The sequence below is a fragment of the Serinus canaria genome, chromosome 2, assembly GCF_022539315.1.
Source record: "Serinus canaria isolate serCan28SL12 chromosome 2, serCan2020, whole genome shotgun sequence".
Taxonomy (NCBI): Eukaryota; Metazoa; Chordata; class Aves; order Passeriformes; family Fringillidae; genus Serinus; species Serinus canaria.
The window spans coordinates 50,069,531-50,090,080 of NC_066315.1; positions in this window are offsets into that span (position 1 = coordinate 50,069,531).

Below are 20,550 nucleotides of genomic sequence, written 5' to 3' on the forward strand. Positions count from 1 at the left end.
ATGATTAGCTAAGTTAAATGAAACCAAGCAACTCAAAATAGCTTTCAATGTGCACCAATTCTAGGACTAAGGAGGTTCAAATTTAGCTTTAAATCAGCTTCATATCCTCGCCTTTCTTGAGCTTGAACTCTTTTAGACAAAGTGCAGAGTCTGGATTCTGGATGACAACAGAGGACTAATGTCAAAGTTGAGAGTAAATTCATCACAGTACTGGGTGCTTTAGATGAGACAATTGATTTCCTGACTGATCTGCAGTTGTGGTAAACTGTGTCAAATGGAAAATGTCCCTTAGGAATTCCCCACTAGTTGCAATGTGTCCCAGGCCCTCCCTTGCCAAGTATCCTTCATCTACATCACCTTTCTTAGAGAAGGGCCTAGGCGACCTCTGAAGGAGTTCTGTGACCAGAGTCACAGTTCAAGCAGCTGGGACTAGGTGTTTCGTATGGGACAGGAAAGGTGTGAAATGGGATGGAGAATGTAAAGTCCTGACTCTTAATTTTGCAGATCCTTACCTGCTATTTTAACATACATAGATTTGGATCCTTTAGGTATTTATAGCATAAAACAATTCTGTCATCACATCAACTTGTATAATACATGTGTATTATAATAGACAATCCTCAGCTCACATTCAAATAAAGAAAAATTGACTTAATATAAATTTTTCTCTTACCATATCAGAACATTGTGTAGTTAAATCATCTCACTGCGAGTGTGTACAGATGGTTTAAATGTCTGTAAAACACACTAAAGCTCGATTGATTTAGAGGGAACTACTAATCTATTAAAAGTTAAACCCACAATGGGTTAATTTTAATCTCGAAAAGGATTTGTCTCTTTAATAGACTACCATTCATAAATGTTTGGGGAGATAAAAGAATTTGTCATTTAGAATTGTTAGTCACTTAAAAACCCAACCAGCTTAATAAAAAATAATCTCAATCCTGTTGTCATTAAGAAATAAAGCTAACACATGATCTCTCTACCTCTTGATAATCTTTCACTGTGAAACATTTCTGTCAGGCAGAACCCAGAGAGAAAAAGCAAAGCTTAGTCTTCTTTCCAACACTGCTGTATATTTCTACACTTCCATTTACAGTAGAATAAAAAAAAAGAAATGCAAAATAATATATAACTAACTGAAGAGAATGACAAGACAACATTGTGGAAAATGCTTATTATATGATTGGCTTTAAATGAATACTATATGTGTTATGTTAGAAAGTTATTCTGTATCAATTCTCTTAAGTAGTGCGTTAAATATAGTTTTAGGTTATAACATAACGCTAAAAGAGAAACTATGCTATGTAAGATACTCTTTAATTAGCTCAAAAAAGAGATGAGATAATCAAGAAATTCTTCGCACAGAGATAACAGCAACAAACTCCAAGAAAAGAAATATTGCCACATTATCTGAAAAGACAAACTTTCTTCCACCTCCTTTTTGTCTTTGAGGCACCAATAGGATTAAGGAGAAGTTGACAATAACCAGAGAACATGCTTTGTTTGAAAAGAATTTATGTGTTGTGTATGAAATAACTGAATATGCAACAGGCTATTACTTTTAAGAATTAATCCTTTGTTAGCAAGCCATGCTTTTTTAAAGGAAAGCATTCGAATGTTCGAATGTTCATATTCTTTGCTTTTATTGTCCTTTATTGCCCTAACTCTGATTGTCCAAATTCTTATTGCTCTAATTTTATTACTATTTTTATAGCCATTTTATTACTATTGCACTTCTAAAATTTAAAAATAAATGATTGGCGTATTTCACAACATGCTGCATGAAAGTTTAAAACTTTCTCATGAAGTGAAATTTAACATATTCAGAACCTGTGCACTGAGTTAATTTTCTATTTTTGTTGGTTTTCAGCTTTAAAAAATGCCAGTTAAGTCAAATTAAGATGTTATGCAGTTGGCTTCTATAATTACTAGCAATACTTTGTGGTAAATTCAAGCAAAGAGAAGGTGTTTGGGAGCTTAGCTTTTGTTTTGTCTCCTTTTTTCATTATTGTTGTTTTGTTTTGTTTTGTTTTGTTTTGTTTTTTCCCCTGGAGTGGTTGTTTCTCCAGAGCAGTAGAAACAATTATCATGGTGGTGCATCCCAGCAAATAAAAATAGCCTTCAGCCACCCTATATTTCATTTTCAGTTCAGCAATTTTAAAGAGACTTTTTCTTTCCTAGTAAATGTATAGTAACAGTACAACAGTAGAACACTCCAGTGTGGGGTATCATAAAGCCGACAGAGGCAAATAAGGCAAAATTAGGAGGAACCTCTCCTGGTCTGAGTAACTCATTCCTCTCATGCTCAGAGACTTGCAGAGGCATAATTTGTTCCATCACTCAGAATCACAACCATAATATAACCCCAGTCACTGTAACAACTTTACTGCTACACCTAAAATAATTGCAATGGAAGTCCATGAATGACATGCGTGTCATAAAGAACAAATCAGAGATAGATGGACAGCATTTTATATATCCAGAATATTCTGGTTGTTTGCAACTCTAGTACCCCCCCTACTTTAAAAGAGCACAGTGAAACTGAAAGGGTAAAGGGAATTTTTGCAAGGATGGTCAAAAATAGGATTCAGTTTTTGTATGATACTTTTTTTTTGAAGGAGAAATAACTAAATGACTGGGACTTTCACTCTCTCATAGGACAATCAAGTGGGTATCTAAATAAATCTGTGAAACAATGAGTGCCGCTGAGATAAAGCGAACTATCATCTAGCTTCTGGAGTAAGAAGCAAGGCATGTGAAACTAAGCTAGCAACAACCAGTTCAAATTTAACTGAAGGAAACACTTCTTCACAGAGGATGTGGTATATTGCAGATTTCTGTGTCAAAGAGATGCTAAAAATCTGCATGAGATTGAAAAAAATCAGGATGAGACTGAAAAAATTCAAAGAACAAAAAGACCCAAACAATGAAAAAAAACAACTAACCAACCAACTCTTGGGGATTGGGTTTTTTTCTTTCCTATTCTTTCCTTGTTACTTGTGGAATTTTTTTCCATTGAGTTGCTAAGAAGCACTGATGACTGGGTGCTTGATTCAGCTAGGGAGCAGAAACTCCTCTGGTTTTTTTGGGAGTGTGAGAGACAACTGCTCACTTTGAAAATTTAAAAAGGTTTATTAAACCTTAACAAAAATACAACAAAAGGACTACATAAGGAAAAAGCTGCAGCACTGGGAACTGCCCCTCATGCATACCACGTGGCCATCAAGTTCATATTCAAGATGGATGCTCAGTATTTTATACCCCCTGGGGGTTGCATCAGACAGCCCTGGCTCCTCCCAAAGTCTGTCAGTTAGCTCTTCTTTGCCATTTATCGGTGGAGACTGCTTTCTTGTAACTTGAAGTCAGGTGTTGCCATGCCGAACCTCCTAAGCAACAAAGTTTTCCATTCCCAACTGCCCCAGGAGGTAAGGGAAACGAGCACTCCATCTTTTTTATCTATCCTAGACAACCCAGGCTGTCTGATGGTCACAATGGGGGAGGGGGTAAACTACAATAATCTAACTATACATCACTAAAGCCTTTCTTAATATTCACACAATAGTTATCTTTTAATTGTGAGAGCAAATCAACTCATTATCCATCTGTAACAGGAGTTTCTCTCGGTGAGATACCGCAAGAATGGGGGGCAGGTAGAAGATGGGGTTGGGGGCAGCTGCTCTCTTGCTCTTTGGGTGTCGGAGGAAGATGGCCAGATGATTGCTTACTTCAGGGAGAATTCATCAGCACCACTGGAGCTCAGCCCTGAGGGACCAATCACTATCAGCTCATGCAGCCCAAGCATCCTGAACTTCACCTCTCCCTACCCTGCTCAGAGACAGGCTGGCTCCCGCTGTCCCTCCTCCCACTATTTTCTTCGGTATTGCTCTGGATTTCTTCACACTGTAGCCCGCACCCTACTGCCTTGCTGGCGTGTCCCCGCTGTTCCAGCTACTGCCACGAAACTTCTGATACATCTTGCCCACCAGCCTGGGATTTTTGCTGATTCCGGTCAGCTGTGACAGGAATTGCACAAAAGGGGAAAGTGCCTGCAGTCTGGAAGACTGTTACTGGGTCACTGGTTCTGTTTGTTGCTAAGGCCATAGTTATTTTTGTTTTGCTTGCCTTGTTATACATACTAGTAAAGAACTGTTATTCCTATTCCCATATCTTTGCCTGAGAGCCCCTTAATTTCAAATTTACACTAATTCAGAGGGTTTACATTCTCTATTCCAAGGGAGGCTTCTGCCTTCCTTAGCAGACACCTGTCTTTCAAACCAAGACACCAGTCAACCAAAATACTCCTATCCCAACCATCCCAAACAAAAAACCCCAGTCCAATCACAACCATATCAGGGTCAGTAATCTCTACAACAATAATGGAACTGAGGCAGGGGAATGACTGTCCTAGCCTTCTCTTTAGAGCCCTGGCATCTCCAATCTCATGCCAGCTGATAACAAAACTGTTATGAACAAAAAAAGGGTTACCTTTTATTTTAAGAGAAGGAGCTGCTGAGTTTGGAGTTGAGCTGGGAAACTGATTGCTAGCCAAGAGTTCTTTTGTTAGTTAAGAGTTCTTTAGTTAGTCTTTTGTCACCTGTTGAGAATTGCCGTTTAACTCTCTATTGTGTAGAATTCTTGTTTTTCAGCATCACCCTTGCCTGCTGCCAGGAGGATGACCACCCCCACCAGACGGTGGGGAGGGAGGGAGAATTTGCATCTCAGGAGACATGCAAATTTATCTCAAAACCCAGACTGCATTGGGACGAGACACTCACCAAATCTTGGAAAATACCCCAAAAGAGACGAGCCAAAGCAGAATTGAGAGGTCAGGGTGGTGTCTGGACAGCAGGGCCGAGGTCTGAAGCCGGCAGAGACGCTTGAGAACCTCGGTCACTCCTCACCCCAACTAAAACGATGCCAGTCAGACCTAGGACCCCCTGGACTGCCAACGCAAATGGAACCCTGGACTGCCCTTCTGGGGACCTGGCTCCCGACTCTGCCCCCTAGGGGACAGAGCTGCAAATCCTCTTCTTCCAAGTCACTGCCGGGAGTGGTGGCAGAACTCCGTGGACCTGCCTACCCCCCTATTTTGAGCTGGTCACTTTAATAAAGGCATTAAAAAGGAGGAATATCTCCTGCCCCTATTTATTTCAGAAACTTTTCTGTCTGACCATACAGAAGCCATTCTGGCAGTCTCTATGCAGTAATGGCAGGCAAGTGGGCTGGAGAGATAGAAAGGGGCTTCCTGGAGAGATAGAAAGGGGCTTCCTTTACAAACTCACCGGGGGCAGCAGCTAGGCCCGGTGCCCCTCTGGATCGTGAAATGAGCTGTAGTAGGAACCTTGGAGCAGTGGTTGTAATGGCAGAGGTGGACACACCTGGGGTGGCAAACAAAATGTAGCAGAAATTCTGCAGCTGTAGCAGCAGCTGGTGGGGGGGTGAAGGGGGTTGGGAAGGGGTGGGGTGGGGGGGGTGGAGGGGTGGGGGAAGGGTGGGGTGGGGGGCGTGGAGGATGTGTCGCAGCAAGTGCGGGGTACTGAGTTAAAGTGTAATGAAAAAGGCGGAGGCAGTGGCAGGAAACAAGGGAGTGGCAGCTTGGTTCCTTCCTGCAAGGAATTGCTGCACACAGCTGGGGAGATGTCATTGGGAAGGTGAAGGAGTTGGGGTTTTACGTTTTTCCCCCTGAAGCACCTGAGTAGATGGTGATGGTCCTTTCCAATGTGATTGGGTGTTTAAAAGTCCCTTTTGTACAAGCAAAGGCTCACCCACGGTAAGGAAGAAGCAGTAAGGGGGCTGGATTCCCTGGTTGCAGTGAATTCTCCCTGTGGTAGCAGTGCGATTGAGAGAGAATGAGGAGCTGAGCCCAGCCCTTCACCCCTCAGCCAAAATCTCACAGTATCTCTGCTCTTCCCAAGAGTAAACCTCCCTGTAGCGGTGTGATGTCGTAGTTTGTCTCAGTTATCCCTGTTCTTTCCCAGGTGTCAATCACTTCTCCTCCCCCACCCTGACCCATGCTGGGTGCTGTCTATCAACCTTGGCATTCCAGAAGGGCATCGAGTGATTGGCAGAGTTCAAAAGATGCTCTGCATCCCTGGGGGGGTTATTGGCCCACCCAGGCATCCCTTGCATCTGAGACCTGCCCACCCTGCACCTGGTTGGTGGGATCCCTACACCTTACCTTCCCCCTCTCCTTGGGCTTAAAAGAGCCAGCAACCACGCGGATCGGAGATTTTTCTGTTAGAGCTGTTGTGGGATTCAGAAGCCTGCCATCTGAATAAACTCTGGATCGAAACTCTCTGGCAGAATCCCACTCCTTTCCTGCACCTCACCTTAAAGCATCTGCACAGAGGTAAAACTGGAGCTTTGCATGTTTGGACTTGTCTCTAGTGCCAGTGTTATGAATTCAAATGAGGTCAGATTTTGAGAAGGAAAAAGGCTCTCATTTATTAAAACAAACTACAGAGGATGGGGAGTTTGAGATAAGCCCAAACTCCCACGCAATAACCCAAAGATGTGTCCCAAACATGCTGGGTTCTCCCCCAAAAAGTAGGTACCTCAGAAGGAGAAGAACCCTGAACCCAACCAAAACCCTCACTTAATAACCCCTCTCAGGTCCAGGATTGGTGAGTTTTGGATCTGCGGGTTGATTGGTCATTTTCTGGTGTTCTCATTGGTCCTTATTGAAATAACCAGGGCAGGAGATCTTTCTCCTTTTTAATGCCTTTATTAAAAGTGATCAGCTCTGGATGGGGGGAGTTGACATGTCCGCAGTTCCCTGCAGCTCCTCCCAGAAGTGACTCAGAAGAGGAGGAAAGTGCAGCTCTGTCCCCTAGGGGGCAGAGCCGGGAATCCTTTCCTCGCAAGGGCAGTGGGGGTATACCCAGGGTTCAGTTCAGTTTGCCGGTCCAGGTGTCCTGGCTCCGACTGACTTCCTTTGTAGCTGGGGTGAGGGGTGACTGAGGTTTTCAGCATCTCTGCCAGCTTTGGACCTCGCCCCTGCTGTCCAAACACTACTTTGATCTCTCAATTTGGTTTTGGCTCATTTCTTTTGGGGTATTTTCCGGGATTTGGTGGGGAAGTCTGAGTTTTGAGATAAATTTGCATGTCTCCTGAGATCCCCCTCCCTTCCCACTATCGGGGGGGGGGGGGGGGAGGGGGGGGTTGGCGGGGGGCTGACATCTTCTTGGCAGCAGGCAAGGGTTGTACTGAAAAAAAGAATTCTCCAGAATAGAGGGTTAACGACTCAATACTCAACAGGTGATTACAACATTTAGCCAACAAAAGAACTCTCACGGCCAGCAATCAGTTCCCAGCTTAACTTTAAACTCTGCAACCCTTTAAAAAAATGGGTAACTCTTTTTTTACTCAAAACATTATTGATATTCATTCTGGACCAATCATTTTCTTGGGGCATCAAATGGTTGGTCAAGTCCCCTGTCCAATCACCTCCCACCGCCCTTCGACTATTGCCCCCATCAAACCCTGGACCTCCCCTCCCCAGGACTCACAACAAACACCCATCAACTCACCCCAAAACAACAATTCCCAACACAGCCCCAATTCAACACAAATTGAACCCCATCTCTAACACCAGCTGAAGCAACCAGCTTAGCCAGAGGTGTCTCTGAGGTGAAAACACCGCAATTGCCTCCTTTCGGTCAAGCAGCAGAGGCTAGACAAGATCGGGCAAGCCTCATCTGGATATATATTGGTAATTATTCCAATATCCCCCAGGTGTTATAGATACATAAAATATTGGCTTTTGGCAAATATTAAAATGGATTTTATATGTGTGGTGTTAAAGTAACTTTGTTACAAAGATATAATTATTATTTCTCTTGATAATTAAGCTGAGACATAGTAGTGAAATAGGTGTTATAAGTATGCTTGTGTTAAAATGCCTGCTAGGATGGGATAACATCCAATAAACATATGATGAAGACACCTGCTACAGGTATGCAAACTATCAGCACTTGCCATCTGAAGACAGTGTGGGCCGGGGCCCATAACTAAAGTTAAAAAAAACTGATGGTAAAAAAAGACTAAAACCACAACCAAGGAATAGGCAGGCTCCAAAAAGGCAGATCTGAGGAGGAGCTATGCTAACCCGTTCTTGGAATATGTAAACTAGTTTGGAGAGAAGTTTACTATGCATAATTGCTAATGAACATGTAACAGGCTGATGCAGTAGAAATGGTATAAAAAGGGTGTTTCCAAAATAGCAGGTGTGCTGTAGGCTGAGTGCCAAGATCCACCCAGCCTTGCTCTGTGGTCTTTGTCTCCAATTGTACTTTATTAAACTTTTAAATTTTCACAGGAGAATGAACATGCTGGCTGAGAGAGCAACCTAGTGCATCCTTCCCCCCACCTTGACCACTTCTTTTGTCTCTTTATTACTGGTTGTTACCATCTCTGAGAGAAAGAGAGACAAAATTCTCTGAGAGAAAGAGAGAAGGGGAAAAATCCTAACATCCAACAGTCCTTAAAACAATTTTTAATCATGGCACAGTCACAGAGAAACAGCTTGAGATCAGGCTGGGTGCTTCTGAGGAGGGGCCCTTAACCAAGCAATGTCTAGTCTTTTGTATCCTCACAGTCCATGCACACAATAGTATGGGGCTTTCCTATTGAGCCATCAGATCCCTCCTACCATACCTCTGCATGGCAGGTCACCTGGCTGGTGCCAAGGCCCTCCGAAGCCCTTTGTTATGCAAGCTCTTGATGGCTCATTTCTGGGGATCCCACCATTTCCTCCCAGCCAAAGCACAATCTGCAGTTTGCACTGCACTACAGCAGCTCACTGAGCTACCCCCACTAGGTGTATTCTTGAACATGTCCCATGTGCCTTTTACTCCAGAAGGAGACACCCTTGCCTAGTCTTCCATGTTAAGGTGAAATAATTCCTGTGTTAGGGAGAAAATTACAAGACTCAATATTGTTCAGCAGAGCAGAGAGTAATAGTATAAAATTATTTTACATAAGGTGCAAGTCAAATGTAAACATTCTGATAGCAAGGCACTGGTAACATATAAGAGCTAGCCCAACATGAATTCATGGTGCTTTATAAACCTTCACAGTCTTGCAACACACTCCCTACTGGCATTAAGATATTACAAGACCAGTGCCAGAGAAAATTACAGCATTCACACAAAGAGAGATTAGCCTTTTTTTAGAGAACAAAAAAAAAGAATACCTAGCCCAAAGTCATCTATCAGCATAGCCAAGACAGCAACCGTCCCAGCTACCTCCCCATCTTATACTTAAACCTCTTGGCTGATCTGCTCTTTTGCTGACTCGATTGATTTTGCATGGCTGTTTTTTGCTAGCGGTAGGGGTACAGAGGTGCATCCTGTGAGAAGCTACTGGCAGCTTGCTCCATGTCTGGCAGAGCCAATCCCTGGTGGCTCCAAAGACCAATGTGCTGCTGGCCAAGGCTGGGCCAATTAGAAATGGTGGTAATGTCTCTGAAATTAACAGAGAAATGAAAAAAAAAGTTTTAATTCTGACCAGAGAAGAACAGTGAGAACATGTGAGAAGAACTCTGCAGACACGAAGGTCAGTGAGGAAGAAGAAGGAGGAGGAGGTGGTTCAGGCATCAAGGCCCAGATTCCTCTGCAGTCTGTGGTGAAGACCATGGTGAAGCAGCTGTGCCCCTATAGCCCAGGGAGGTCCACTGGGATGCATAGATCCTCCTGCAGCCCATGGAGGAGCCCCACACTGGAGCAGGTGGATGCCAGAGGAGGCTGCCAGCCCACAAGATACCCATGGAATGAGGAGCCCTCCTCCCATGCTGGAGAAGCCTGTCCTTGAAAGACTGCACTTCATGGAAGAGTGACCCATGCTGCAGCAATCTGAGTGGTACTGTTGCCCATAGGATTACATCTGTTTCTCATGAGATGGATTGACATTGGAGAAGTTAATGGAGAGCTGTCTCCTGTGGGAGGCACCCTACGGTGCAGCAGGGGAAGGACTCCTCTCCCTGAGCAGCGGGAGAAGCCTTGGGTGATGAAATGGCCATAACCACCATTCCCTGTTTTCTTGAACCACTGGGGTAGGAGGTAGAGCTGAGAGAAAGGAGGGGTGGGAGGAAGGTGTTTCTGAAGGTCTTTTACTTCTCGTCATCCTGCTCTGATTTTTTTAGTAATAAATTCACTTCATATCTCTAAGTTAAGCCTGTTTTCCCATGATGGTATTTGATGTGTAATCTCTCCTGGTCCTTATCTCAACCTATGAACCTGTGAAATAAATTTTCTCTCCTCTGCCGAGCTGCAGAGAGCAGTGGGTGCTTGGCATCCAGCCAGTGTCAACTCACAACACTGACAGACTCTATGTGAATCTCTGCATGACACTTCCAAGCAGTGCCTGCTAAGTTGCATATCTGTCACCATGAAAGAGGCATGGAAAGGGAATCCATCATCAGAGTCAGGAAATGCCTCAGCTCTAGCTTTGAGCAGTCCATTTATTGTGCACCTTACAAATTTTCCCCACTATAAAGAATGAAGAATAAATTCAAAAAAGCTGGTGCGAAATCATTCAGTGCCAACTCAGGGACTTTAGGCAGCCTGAGTCCTCCCCAAAGCATGTGGCACTGTGAGGACCTGTAGACTAATTATTTTCTGTTTCCCTAGGAAGTGAGCTAAAGGAGGTAAACTTCTACCCCACAGTCACTGACTGGGAGTATGCTTTGTCTTGTCTGCATACAAACATTGCATGCAATGTTTGCCGCAGTTTGACCTCTATGCATTGAGAGATTTACTGAAGGATTATAACAGTTATTTCCTTCCTTCCAGGATTTTTTTCTTAAGTTCTCCTAAGAAATATTTAACTCCAGATTAATTACAGGGGGGAAGGAAGAGGAAAAACAAAAAGTCCATTTTTATTCTCCTTGAATTAGAAACATGAATTTTCTTCCCCTCCTACTGATTCACCACTCAGCATTCAGCTAAGATGATCACCGAAAAAGGAAAAGCAAATGAACAGTGATGTTTCTCAGGGTATGAAATACTTTACGATTAAATAAGCTGCTGAAGACTATTGTACCAATCACCAGTGATTGGTAGCTTTTCTGCTAAGTTGCAAATGAATTCAGCACAGGACAGCATTCCTAATTGCTCTTACAAGGTTTCCTTTATTATTTTTATTTGGTTATGCTCTGACTCTCATCCAGAATTGTACCTAATGCCCTCATCTGAAGTTGTTGAAATGGCACCCCATGGCATAGCATGACAGCGAAAGGATATTGCCTTTGGAAGCTGCTAATGGTCCATGAAAAGAAAACAGCAGAAAACAGGAGAGCAGTTGTTCCAAAATCATAAAAACAAAAATCTTTACATTTTTAGCTCATCACCTTCCCATTGTCAGAGGATCAAGAATGGGAAGAACATAGTTTAGAGCTAATGAGGACTTGCGAATCCAGATGGGTTACAAGACAAAGATACAATAATGAAAAAATGCTGCATTATATGAAACAAAACTGTTTAATATTTTTTATCTTTTACTTTCCTCTCAAACTTAATGTTTGCCATATAACATTATCCACAGGGTATCATTATTTCCTAGGATGGGAGAGATGGACGAGTAAAGTGTACAAAATTAGTAGAAAGGGTTTTAAAGGTTAGGCCAATTAAAAAAAGCCTCAGTCCTGGTTGCTCTGACTTAGACAGATACTTCAGTAACCCCCAATGACAATGTGACCCAATTCAAAAGAAGATCTCTACCTCAATTTTTATAAGCTTAGAAGTACAAAAAGCAGGGAAGGCCTAATTCCTCAGTGACTCTACTCTAGACTTAACCTGCAAAATACTCCAGCAGGAGCACTGCAAAGGCAAAGCAACAATGACTTGTCCACTGCCAACAGGCAAGCTATGAGCATATATGTGTTTTAAGAAACCTGTTTGTTTGTCTTAATTCTCCCAATGTGGTAGGTTTCCCTCACTGTGGAACACACTTGTACAGGCAAAAATAAAGAAAAATCAGAAGTGACAATAATAGTGGGTCATTCATTTAATTACTCTCTCCCTACTCACAAGAGATCTTCCTTAATTTTTAGATTATTCATGTTGTTGGAAATGATATAACTCTCTAAATTTTGAGTAACTTTAAGACAAACTTCCATGGGTTTGTTTGTCTTTGCCAGGGGTAGGGACTGGACTGGGGAAGAAATGGAGGTTTACCTTCAAAAGACTGTATACCGTGGGTTTGAGTTTTGCTGGGTGAGGCCTGATAAGGCTCAATCCTAGGAAGAAGATTCCTAAATTCTGAGAGTTTAATATCTTCATGTTGGGAGTAGCCAGAAGACGCAGGGGAGAAAACCGGACATTAACAGACATTAAGCCCTGGTGTGGTAGGAGACACCTGATCAGGGAAAAGATTGATAAGAGATCCAAAGAATGAGAACCAAATTAGCATTGAATCCTAAGGAATCGATAACCAATAAGAGATCAAGTAGTAAATTGTGTAATGTAGAACCAATGAACAAGGATTTCTTTGCATTTCTTAACATAGAAATATATGGAAAGTCTGGTAAAAAAGCATGGGTTGATGGAGCTATTTCCATGGCACATCCTGACCAGAATAAAATAATGCCTGATTCTCTGACACTTAGAGGAATTGTGTGGGAGGAGTTTTTCTTCTTTCTGAATTTCAGTGATATTATGGCCATCATAAGATTTGGCACCTGCTTCTGCATCCCACTGACCACAATAATAATAAGACACTAGCTAGACCCCTTCATGTTCCCTACCAGTCTACCAGTTTACTCCGTGTAGGAAAAACAAGTAGATACTGACTTCTTGGTCACAGAATAATAATATCAAGTTCGTGGGGAAAATTATGCTCTGAAAAGTCATTGCCCAAAGAAGACAGAGACCTGCAACTTTATTTTGGAGTCTATTAAACCTGTGTATTTTTCTCTAAATTTCAAAAGTTCAGACTGTGCTCAACTCTGCAACAAATTAGTGTGGTTTGATGTTCATTAAGACCCCCACACCCATTCTTCCAGAACCCGACTGGTCCTTTCAGAGCAAGTTATTTTTGAAGACATTAGCACCCATTTGTCCTAACATAATGGAGTCTTTCTGTCAGAAGTTACTTCAACATCTGTCTACCTTGCAGTGTATTTCACTACAAAGTACAACATCCTTTCAATATAACACTTACTTAAATGACTTACTACCATAAAATTTGCCGTTTTCTTTCCCTCTCCAAACAGCAAAATAATAAAATAATAATAACAATCATTAGAAAGAAAAAACTTTGCCGCAGGAGACAGTTACATTTACTGATTTCCCAGTAGAAATTAATTCAAAACAAATTTACATTCTACACCTAAAGAAGAAATAAGAAATTTGTATTCTTATATCATGAGTACTCTGCATGTCATACACTGGGATACCTGCAACTTTTCAGTTTACTGGTTTAAAACTTTAATTCAGGAAGTGATTATCATGTTATTTTGTGCTTCTGTTCCACTGTGGTAATGTAATAGTCTTCAACTGATTATGTTCAATTAAAATGTATACAGTTTTACCATTCCTAATTTTCTAGCTTTTAATTTAATTGCTGTAGGCTTCAATTTTCCTTATGTACTATTAACTCACCTTGCTCACTGATTCTGCTCTCAGAAATAAGAAAAGACTACTCCATAAGGACTGCAAAACAGGGTTTCACTCTTCTTAAACCACTTCCACATAAATGTCACTCCATCTGTTTCGGACCAGTGATTTCCATCACCCCTGTGACCATAGCCAGGCCTCATTGTTTCATTTTCAAACAGCCATTCTTCATTCATATAAACACTGAACACCCTTGCCCATTAATGCACTCCATTTTCCTTTGACAGGTCCTTCCCACAACAGCCTGGGGTCCTACAAGTATCTGCTTGGTCAGTTCCTACTGAGCACTGCTACCATGTAAGTTCTTGTAAAACCTCCCAAGTCACCGATGTGTTCAGAGCTGGGCTTTGCTGCAGAGAACAAGAAAATGCTTCACTTCTTGTAGGATCAGTGTCATGACATGGAAAGGGACCTTATTCCAGTCACTGGAGGTTTGATGTCTCGGTACAGCACAGGAGAGTAAGTTTGATGCCTTAAGAAAGATGGCACAAGGGAATAAGTGACCCATGGAAAGGTAGAAGATGGTGATTCAGGCTTTCTTCTGGACTTTTACAACTTTGTATGACCACAAGCTTGGGGATGGTTTACCAGGAGGATCCACAACTATCCCTAAACTGTAAACGTATAAGCATTGGTCTCTTACAAATGTAATACAAGTGTTGATGGAAAAAAAACAAACAAACCAACAAAAGAGAGGAAAAGAGAAAAATTGCTCCACATATGCCCATCTGACCCGATGTTGCAGGGGACAACATGGCAGTAAAGCATACAGTGACATTGACAGGCTTGCATTGATCTGTAACTGGTTGACATAGTTTATAGTTCAACCTGTACAGGCACTAACATTTTGCCTATATTTTTAAGCTCTTACACAATGACAAGTATTCAGTGGTATTTTTCCTCAGTAGCAAAAATTTAGCTTGTAACCTCCAAAATTAATGGGCCATTTTAAATACCCACTTCATTATTCCAAGTTAAATGACTTGCATTTGTCAACCCAAAGTATCCTATGCCATTGTGTTAAGTGTTTTTTGTTGTCTCTTTCTGGTTTCCATATGACTCTTGACTGGCGTAAACAAATATAAATTCCTCCACCTGAGAGTTTATTTTCCTGTTTTCAAGTGTCAGTCACTACTTCCCCAGCTTTTTCCCCTATAATGAAAAAACTAAAATTCTTCCTTATTTCTACTAAGAGGAACCCTTTTTATAGGTGTCTTACAGAGAGAAAATTTCCATCTATTAAACACCATCTTTAATTTTTATACATGGAAAGATATTTCAAAGAGTGAATATTAATAAAATCAGGAGAAAAAATTGTTAGAAAACAATTTGCAGTCATCTGAAACTACTAAATTTATGGTAAATATCTTGGGATATTGTGCAAAATTTGCTTTATATCAATCAGGCACACAACTCAGAAAAAAAAAGATAAGTACATATGTATGTCAAAAATTGTAATCCTGCTGTACAAGTTCCCCTTGGTCCCAGGTGTTCAAGTTGTGCTAGACTTAGTCTTTATGTATCCTCAGATTGCAATGAACTTGACTTTCCCTTTCCCTCTGTGTATATGCATATGCTGTTATTAAAAGATCAAAGGTCTCTCTAAATCTAACTGGCCAATCGGATTATTATGACCAACTTTCTGTCATATAATGATATAACTCTCAGTTATATATGCCTGTCCTCATGTCAGTGACATGAGGACAGGCAACTTGCTCAGTAACACATTTGACTTGCTTCAGAAACCATTTATACATAAATAACCATAGATGAGAGATTTGTTAAGAGTTTAGACTCACTATTCACTGGGCTTCATAGAAGCAACAACACCTTCTATGAACAACAGCAACAGCTTCAAAAATGCTAGAATCAGATCCAATATCTCCAACCAGGGTCAGTGACATGAAAGCCTGTGTCATGACCCCTCCATGAATGGTAAGGTCTTCCATCTAGGATGGCCAACACAAACAAAAACTGCCAGCAAAAGAATAAATTTTCTTTCTGTGCAGTGATATATCTATGTCCTTCTTGAACCCAGACAGAGGGTTGATACAGAGGGTATTTTTCTGTAGTCAGCAGTATGATATTTAACTAAAAATTAATGATAGCAACACTTAATTTTTAATCTTGGAATGATTTTGAAGTCTTTAATCACTCAAAAAGAAACATAACAAGGAACCTCAATGTGTAGTGTCCCAAATCAACTTGAACACAGGAAAGCAAAATTTTTTTGTTGTAAGTTTCAAGCCACAGTGAAGTTGAGCTGAGATTTTGTGTGCCAAGTCTCAGCCTAAAGAGAGGGTGGTTTTGGCTACAGTATAAGCCCTGGAGAATGGAAAGCAGTCTAGAGGAAGCATCAAATAGCATTTTGCTACTGTGTGGTGGAGCAAGTGGCTATGTTACAACAAAATCATTCAATAGGACTATTTCTTATGTTAGTATTTTAATTAAAATAGAGAATACTTACTTCCATCTTACATTCTACAATTGTCTCTTCAAATTTCACAGACATACATAATGTAAAAAGCAAAGAGAACATAGGGTCACAAATCCTATCAGACTTGAAATAGAAACTTTGTGAGAAATATGGCAAATAAAACCAGAATTAGTGATTCCATAAACATTTATTTGGAGGCGATATTAACAGCTTCATAAGGTATTTCTGGGCAATAAAGAATAAATACCTATAAATAACACCTATTATTAATGTAATGGTAGAAAAATGTTGCTTACCACACCTAGTTTAATACATTATTAAACAGCAGCCCAGAATGGATAAACACTGAACAGAAGCTCCAGATGTTGAGATATTGCTGTGCTTTTATCAGCAGCAACATGCTAGCCCAATCCTCATCCCAGCGCAGACAGGGCCTTTGGTTTGCTCTGTTTGGTTTTTGGATTAATAATAACACTTATGCAAACTTCACGCTGGGCTTGGTTGTTTGATCAAATCACTTTCCAGTGGGCACAAAATCTGCCTCTAATGTTTTCACCTTAGCTTTCATTTTAAAGTAAATCACTGAGATGAGACCCTGCCAATTTAGCCTTGCATGTCACTTTCTCCAGCTAAAAAGTTGCATAGATTGTCCCCTGCAGGATCTTCCACAAAGAGAAAAACAGGTCTTCTTCCAACAAATCATTCAGGAGCCTGCTGTACACATCCTCACTGCTTTCCCCCAAGCAGCATCTCTGTTCAGCCCAAATGCAACTGTGGAGGGAATCGGTGGTTACTGGCACCATACATTAGGAGCTTTTAAGGTGCGTTAGCCCACTTCTCACAGCAGAAAAACTCCTAAGGCAACACAGGGCTTTCTTCATTGCCCTTCCTCTTCTCCACCCAGTCAAGTTACTCTGGGTGAGAAATTCAGCCATACCCAGCAGGTTTCTCAAGAAAGGTGAGAAATATAGCACAGACCAGCACTGTCTGAAAATGAGATAAAAGCCTTTTCTTCACTTAAATTGAAGGTGATCTTCTCACTGGAGCCCAGGTCATATTGTTTTATGAAAAGGAATTGCTGATGCAATTCTGGAGGATCAGGCAGATCCATGAAGGGTTCTTGCCCTGTCTCTTACACCCATGGTCCCCAGATGCTTACCACAGCAGCATCCTTTCACTTGGGCAGTAGCACTTCAGCCTGATTGATATTTGTCTCCCCAGTGTGAAGATTTCTGTTATACACGACGGTGTCTCCCTCTAGTGACTAAATGTAATTTTGAAAGCCATGCCCCAACATAATTTTTAGAGTCTGTAAAGTATGTATCTACCTATGATGTGTAGATCCAACTCTCTTATCTTTCATTCCTAAATGTGCACCAAGGTATGAACTGGATTTTGCTTAAAACTGTCCAAATTTTAAGAGAGTTCTAGTACTAAGCAAGCATGCTTAACTCTGTATTTAAACAAAGACGATAGTATCTGACCAGTAGGAATGATAAATATTGATTAAACATTCATGCAGCTAATCTTTTTCTGAATATTTAAATTCAGACAGTAATATTTAACAGCACCTCTACTAGGTTTATCACTTGTGCTTACCACAGATATGAAGATCACTCTTTTTTATTTGGCAAGCTAGAAGGCATCTACTCATCCTCACCAACAAAACAGTAGCCCAAATTTGGTTTAAAAGTCATAGAAAGAAAAAGGAAAATCATGTCCAATGTTTCATCAACTGAAGATGAGTGGAGATGAGATGAACCTAGAAGAGACTGAAAGCTTGAAGCTTCACAAAAGGACTGACATTCTGGTTTGTTCTCAGCTTATCCCACAAGCAATAATGCACTTTACACTGATAATAATCCTCTAGGTCTTTTACAGAGAGAGGAAAAGACAATGTTATTTAAAATCTACAGAAATGGATCAAGTTTGTAAGTAGGACTAATGCCCAGGGCTAGAAGTCAAGTCTGTGAGGATCCTTGCATTATTCTTACCTAATTTCAAAAAATTTTATACTAGTTTTATTTGGCCTGAAATATTTTTAGTTTTTAATACCAATAAAAATCCTTATATGACTGCAAAAGGTAGAGGAGAAGAGCCCTTAAAATTTTCATTAAAACTCACTGTGTCCCTACTCTGGTTTCAAGTTTTGTTTCTCCTTCTTGGTCAGCTGCAGTTCAGCTTCTTAGCTCTATTTTGGTCCTGTTACAAAGGAATACCTAAACTTAAGCACATGACTCTCATGTCAGGATGTTTGTTGCTTCCTTTATCATAGAATTATAGAACCTTAGAATATGCTGACTTGGGGACCCACCAGGTCATCGAGTCCACCTCTTGGTTGTAGTGTAAGTATATGAAGCAGTGGGTGTTTAGGGGTTTTAGCTCTGAAGGAGCTAAACAATTTTTTAATAATATTTCCTTTTCAATCATCTACATTCACTGATTTGATTTTGCAGCTCCAAGTCACTGGCTAGAGCAATAGTATGTCCATACTGGAAAATAAACAGGAAAGGATAAAGAAATACCGCCTGTTTATAAACTATGCAAATTCTATGGCCAATCAACCCTGCTGCCAAAATCCAGCAAGTGTTGCTGTGCTCCGTGAGTAAAGTACAGCCCAGCTTTGCCTGTTTCTCTTCTTCTACCTGCCCATAGGTGGCACCCGTCCTGTTCATAACATCTCAGCCTGTGTCTGCCAATATCCCTGCAGACCTCGACTGTAGCTTCCACCCTGATTTCTTCCTTGCAGTCTGTGGATGTGGTAATCACCAATGCTAAATACATGCAGAAGCAACTTCAGACAAGCTAAGCATGAAACACTCTTCTATCTGCCACATCACACATCACTACCTGACCATACAGCTGTGTCCTCAAATGATAAGGCCAAAATAGTAGCAAATAACAGTCTGAAGCATACTTCTCAGGAAACTTAAAAATGGCTTTAAAAATGTTAAGGTGCACTTAACATTGTTCTTCTGGCCCTGCCTCTACCAAAGAGAAGCAGAAAACTCAGGGACCCGAGGAAACCCATTTCAGCAAAGTACACCCAAATTCTGACTAAGTACAGCATTGACTATAATTTGTGCCAAAGACCTTTGTAAATGTTAAGCACTATGCCAAGTCACAGATGTTTATTTCCCATCCCACAAGTTTCAGAATTTTGGTAAAAAGCCAAAAAACTGGAAAATCTTGCTGTTCAAGATGAAAAATTTTTAGAAATCCCTAAGATTAAATTGTTAAAATATTTCATGTAAATAATATTATCTCTTTTTTTGCTGTTGTTGTTAAATGTTCACACTTTAAACTACAAACTAACTAAATAGTGTGATAAAGTAATTGTCTTGAATTTTAAAACAGTAAAATATTTGTCTCAAAACTATCAAAAGGGAACATTTCAAGAAGACATTTTTTCCCCCAGAATTAGAGGGACTTAGATCAGAATAGTAAGAACTAATCTTTCTTACAAACAGGTTCTATTGTTTTTTTCAATGTTCCTACATTTTCCAGAAGAGAAAGCAAATAATTAAAATTATAATGTAGCACTTATTTTTTGTCCTTTTGTATTTCTCACCATCTGCCTATTTTTGCCTGCTTTCTATTTATTTATTTAAATTTTTATTTTAATTCTGAGAGCCAAAATATTGGAGAACAGATGTATAATTAGATACCTCCTTCCATCCCTCTCCTCTCCAAACACTGGTGTTTGCCTAGGCCTTACTACATCCAGAGAGAATTACAAGGAATACTTTACTTCAGAGACATGCAAAAGTGCTCCAGACAGCCAAGGAACTACTTCAACTTGCTCTGTCCACCTCTAAGCCCAGCACTTGAGAAAAAGCAGAGAAAAGCTGGATCAGCTTTATTATATCTATCAAGGGAAGGACTCATTTACCTAACTTTAGACATCTAAAATGAAGACGTGCAGTTGAAAGCACCCATAAAGGGTGCTCAATGCTCAGTGGAAAGTGATGATCCATCTCAGTCTGAAGTGGTTTTTGTGGGTTAAATTGTCCTCCCGAAATGTGAGTACCTACTGAAGCAGCCCACAGAACTAGTTTATACTCAGCAGGTCACATTTTTCTGAGTATAAAGATCCTGCTCATGTACCCTGAATGAAGAAGCTGCTTTTGGGATACAGTGCACACAAAGGTAGCTGTGTTTTTCCTTCACCTCTATCCTCACAAGAGAGTTGCAATCTGCATGGCTAGGGTTTTAAACCTTGGTCCAACTTCATGTCATTGTTTGGGTGGTTTGTTGCATCCTGTGATGCCCTGCCCTTTACTCTTCTCCTTAGCCACCAGAACAAAGATAAATATGTACTGCAATTGCCAGGCTTTTCTTCATAGGCCAAGAAATATTCTAAATATGTAACACTGTATATACTATACCCTAATGCATTCACAAATTAAAAAGAATTTTCATTCACAAAGAATTATAAATTATTCCTTTTGCAACATTACTGTAATTCACTTTTCAGTTAGTATATTTAAATTATTT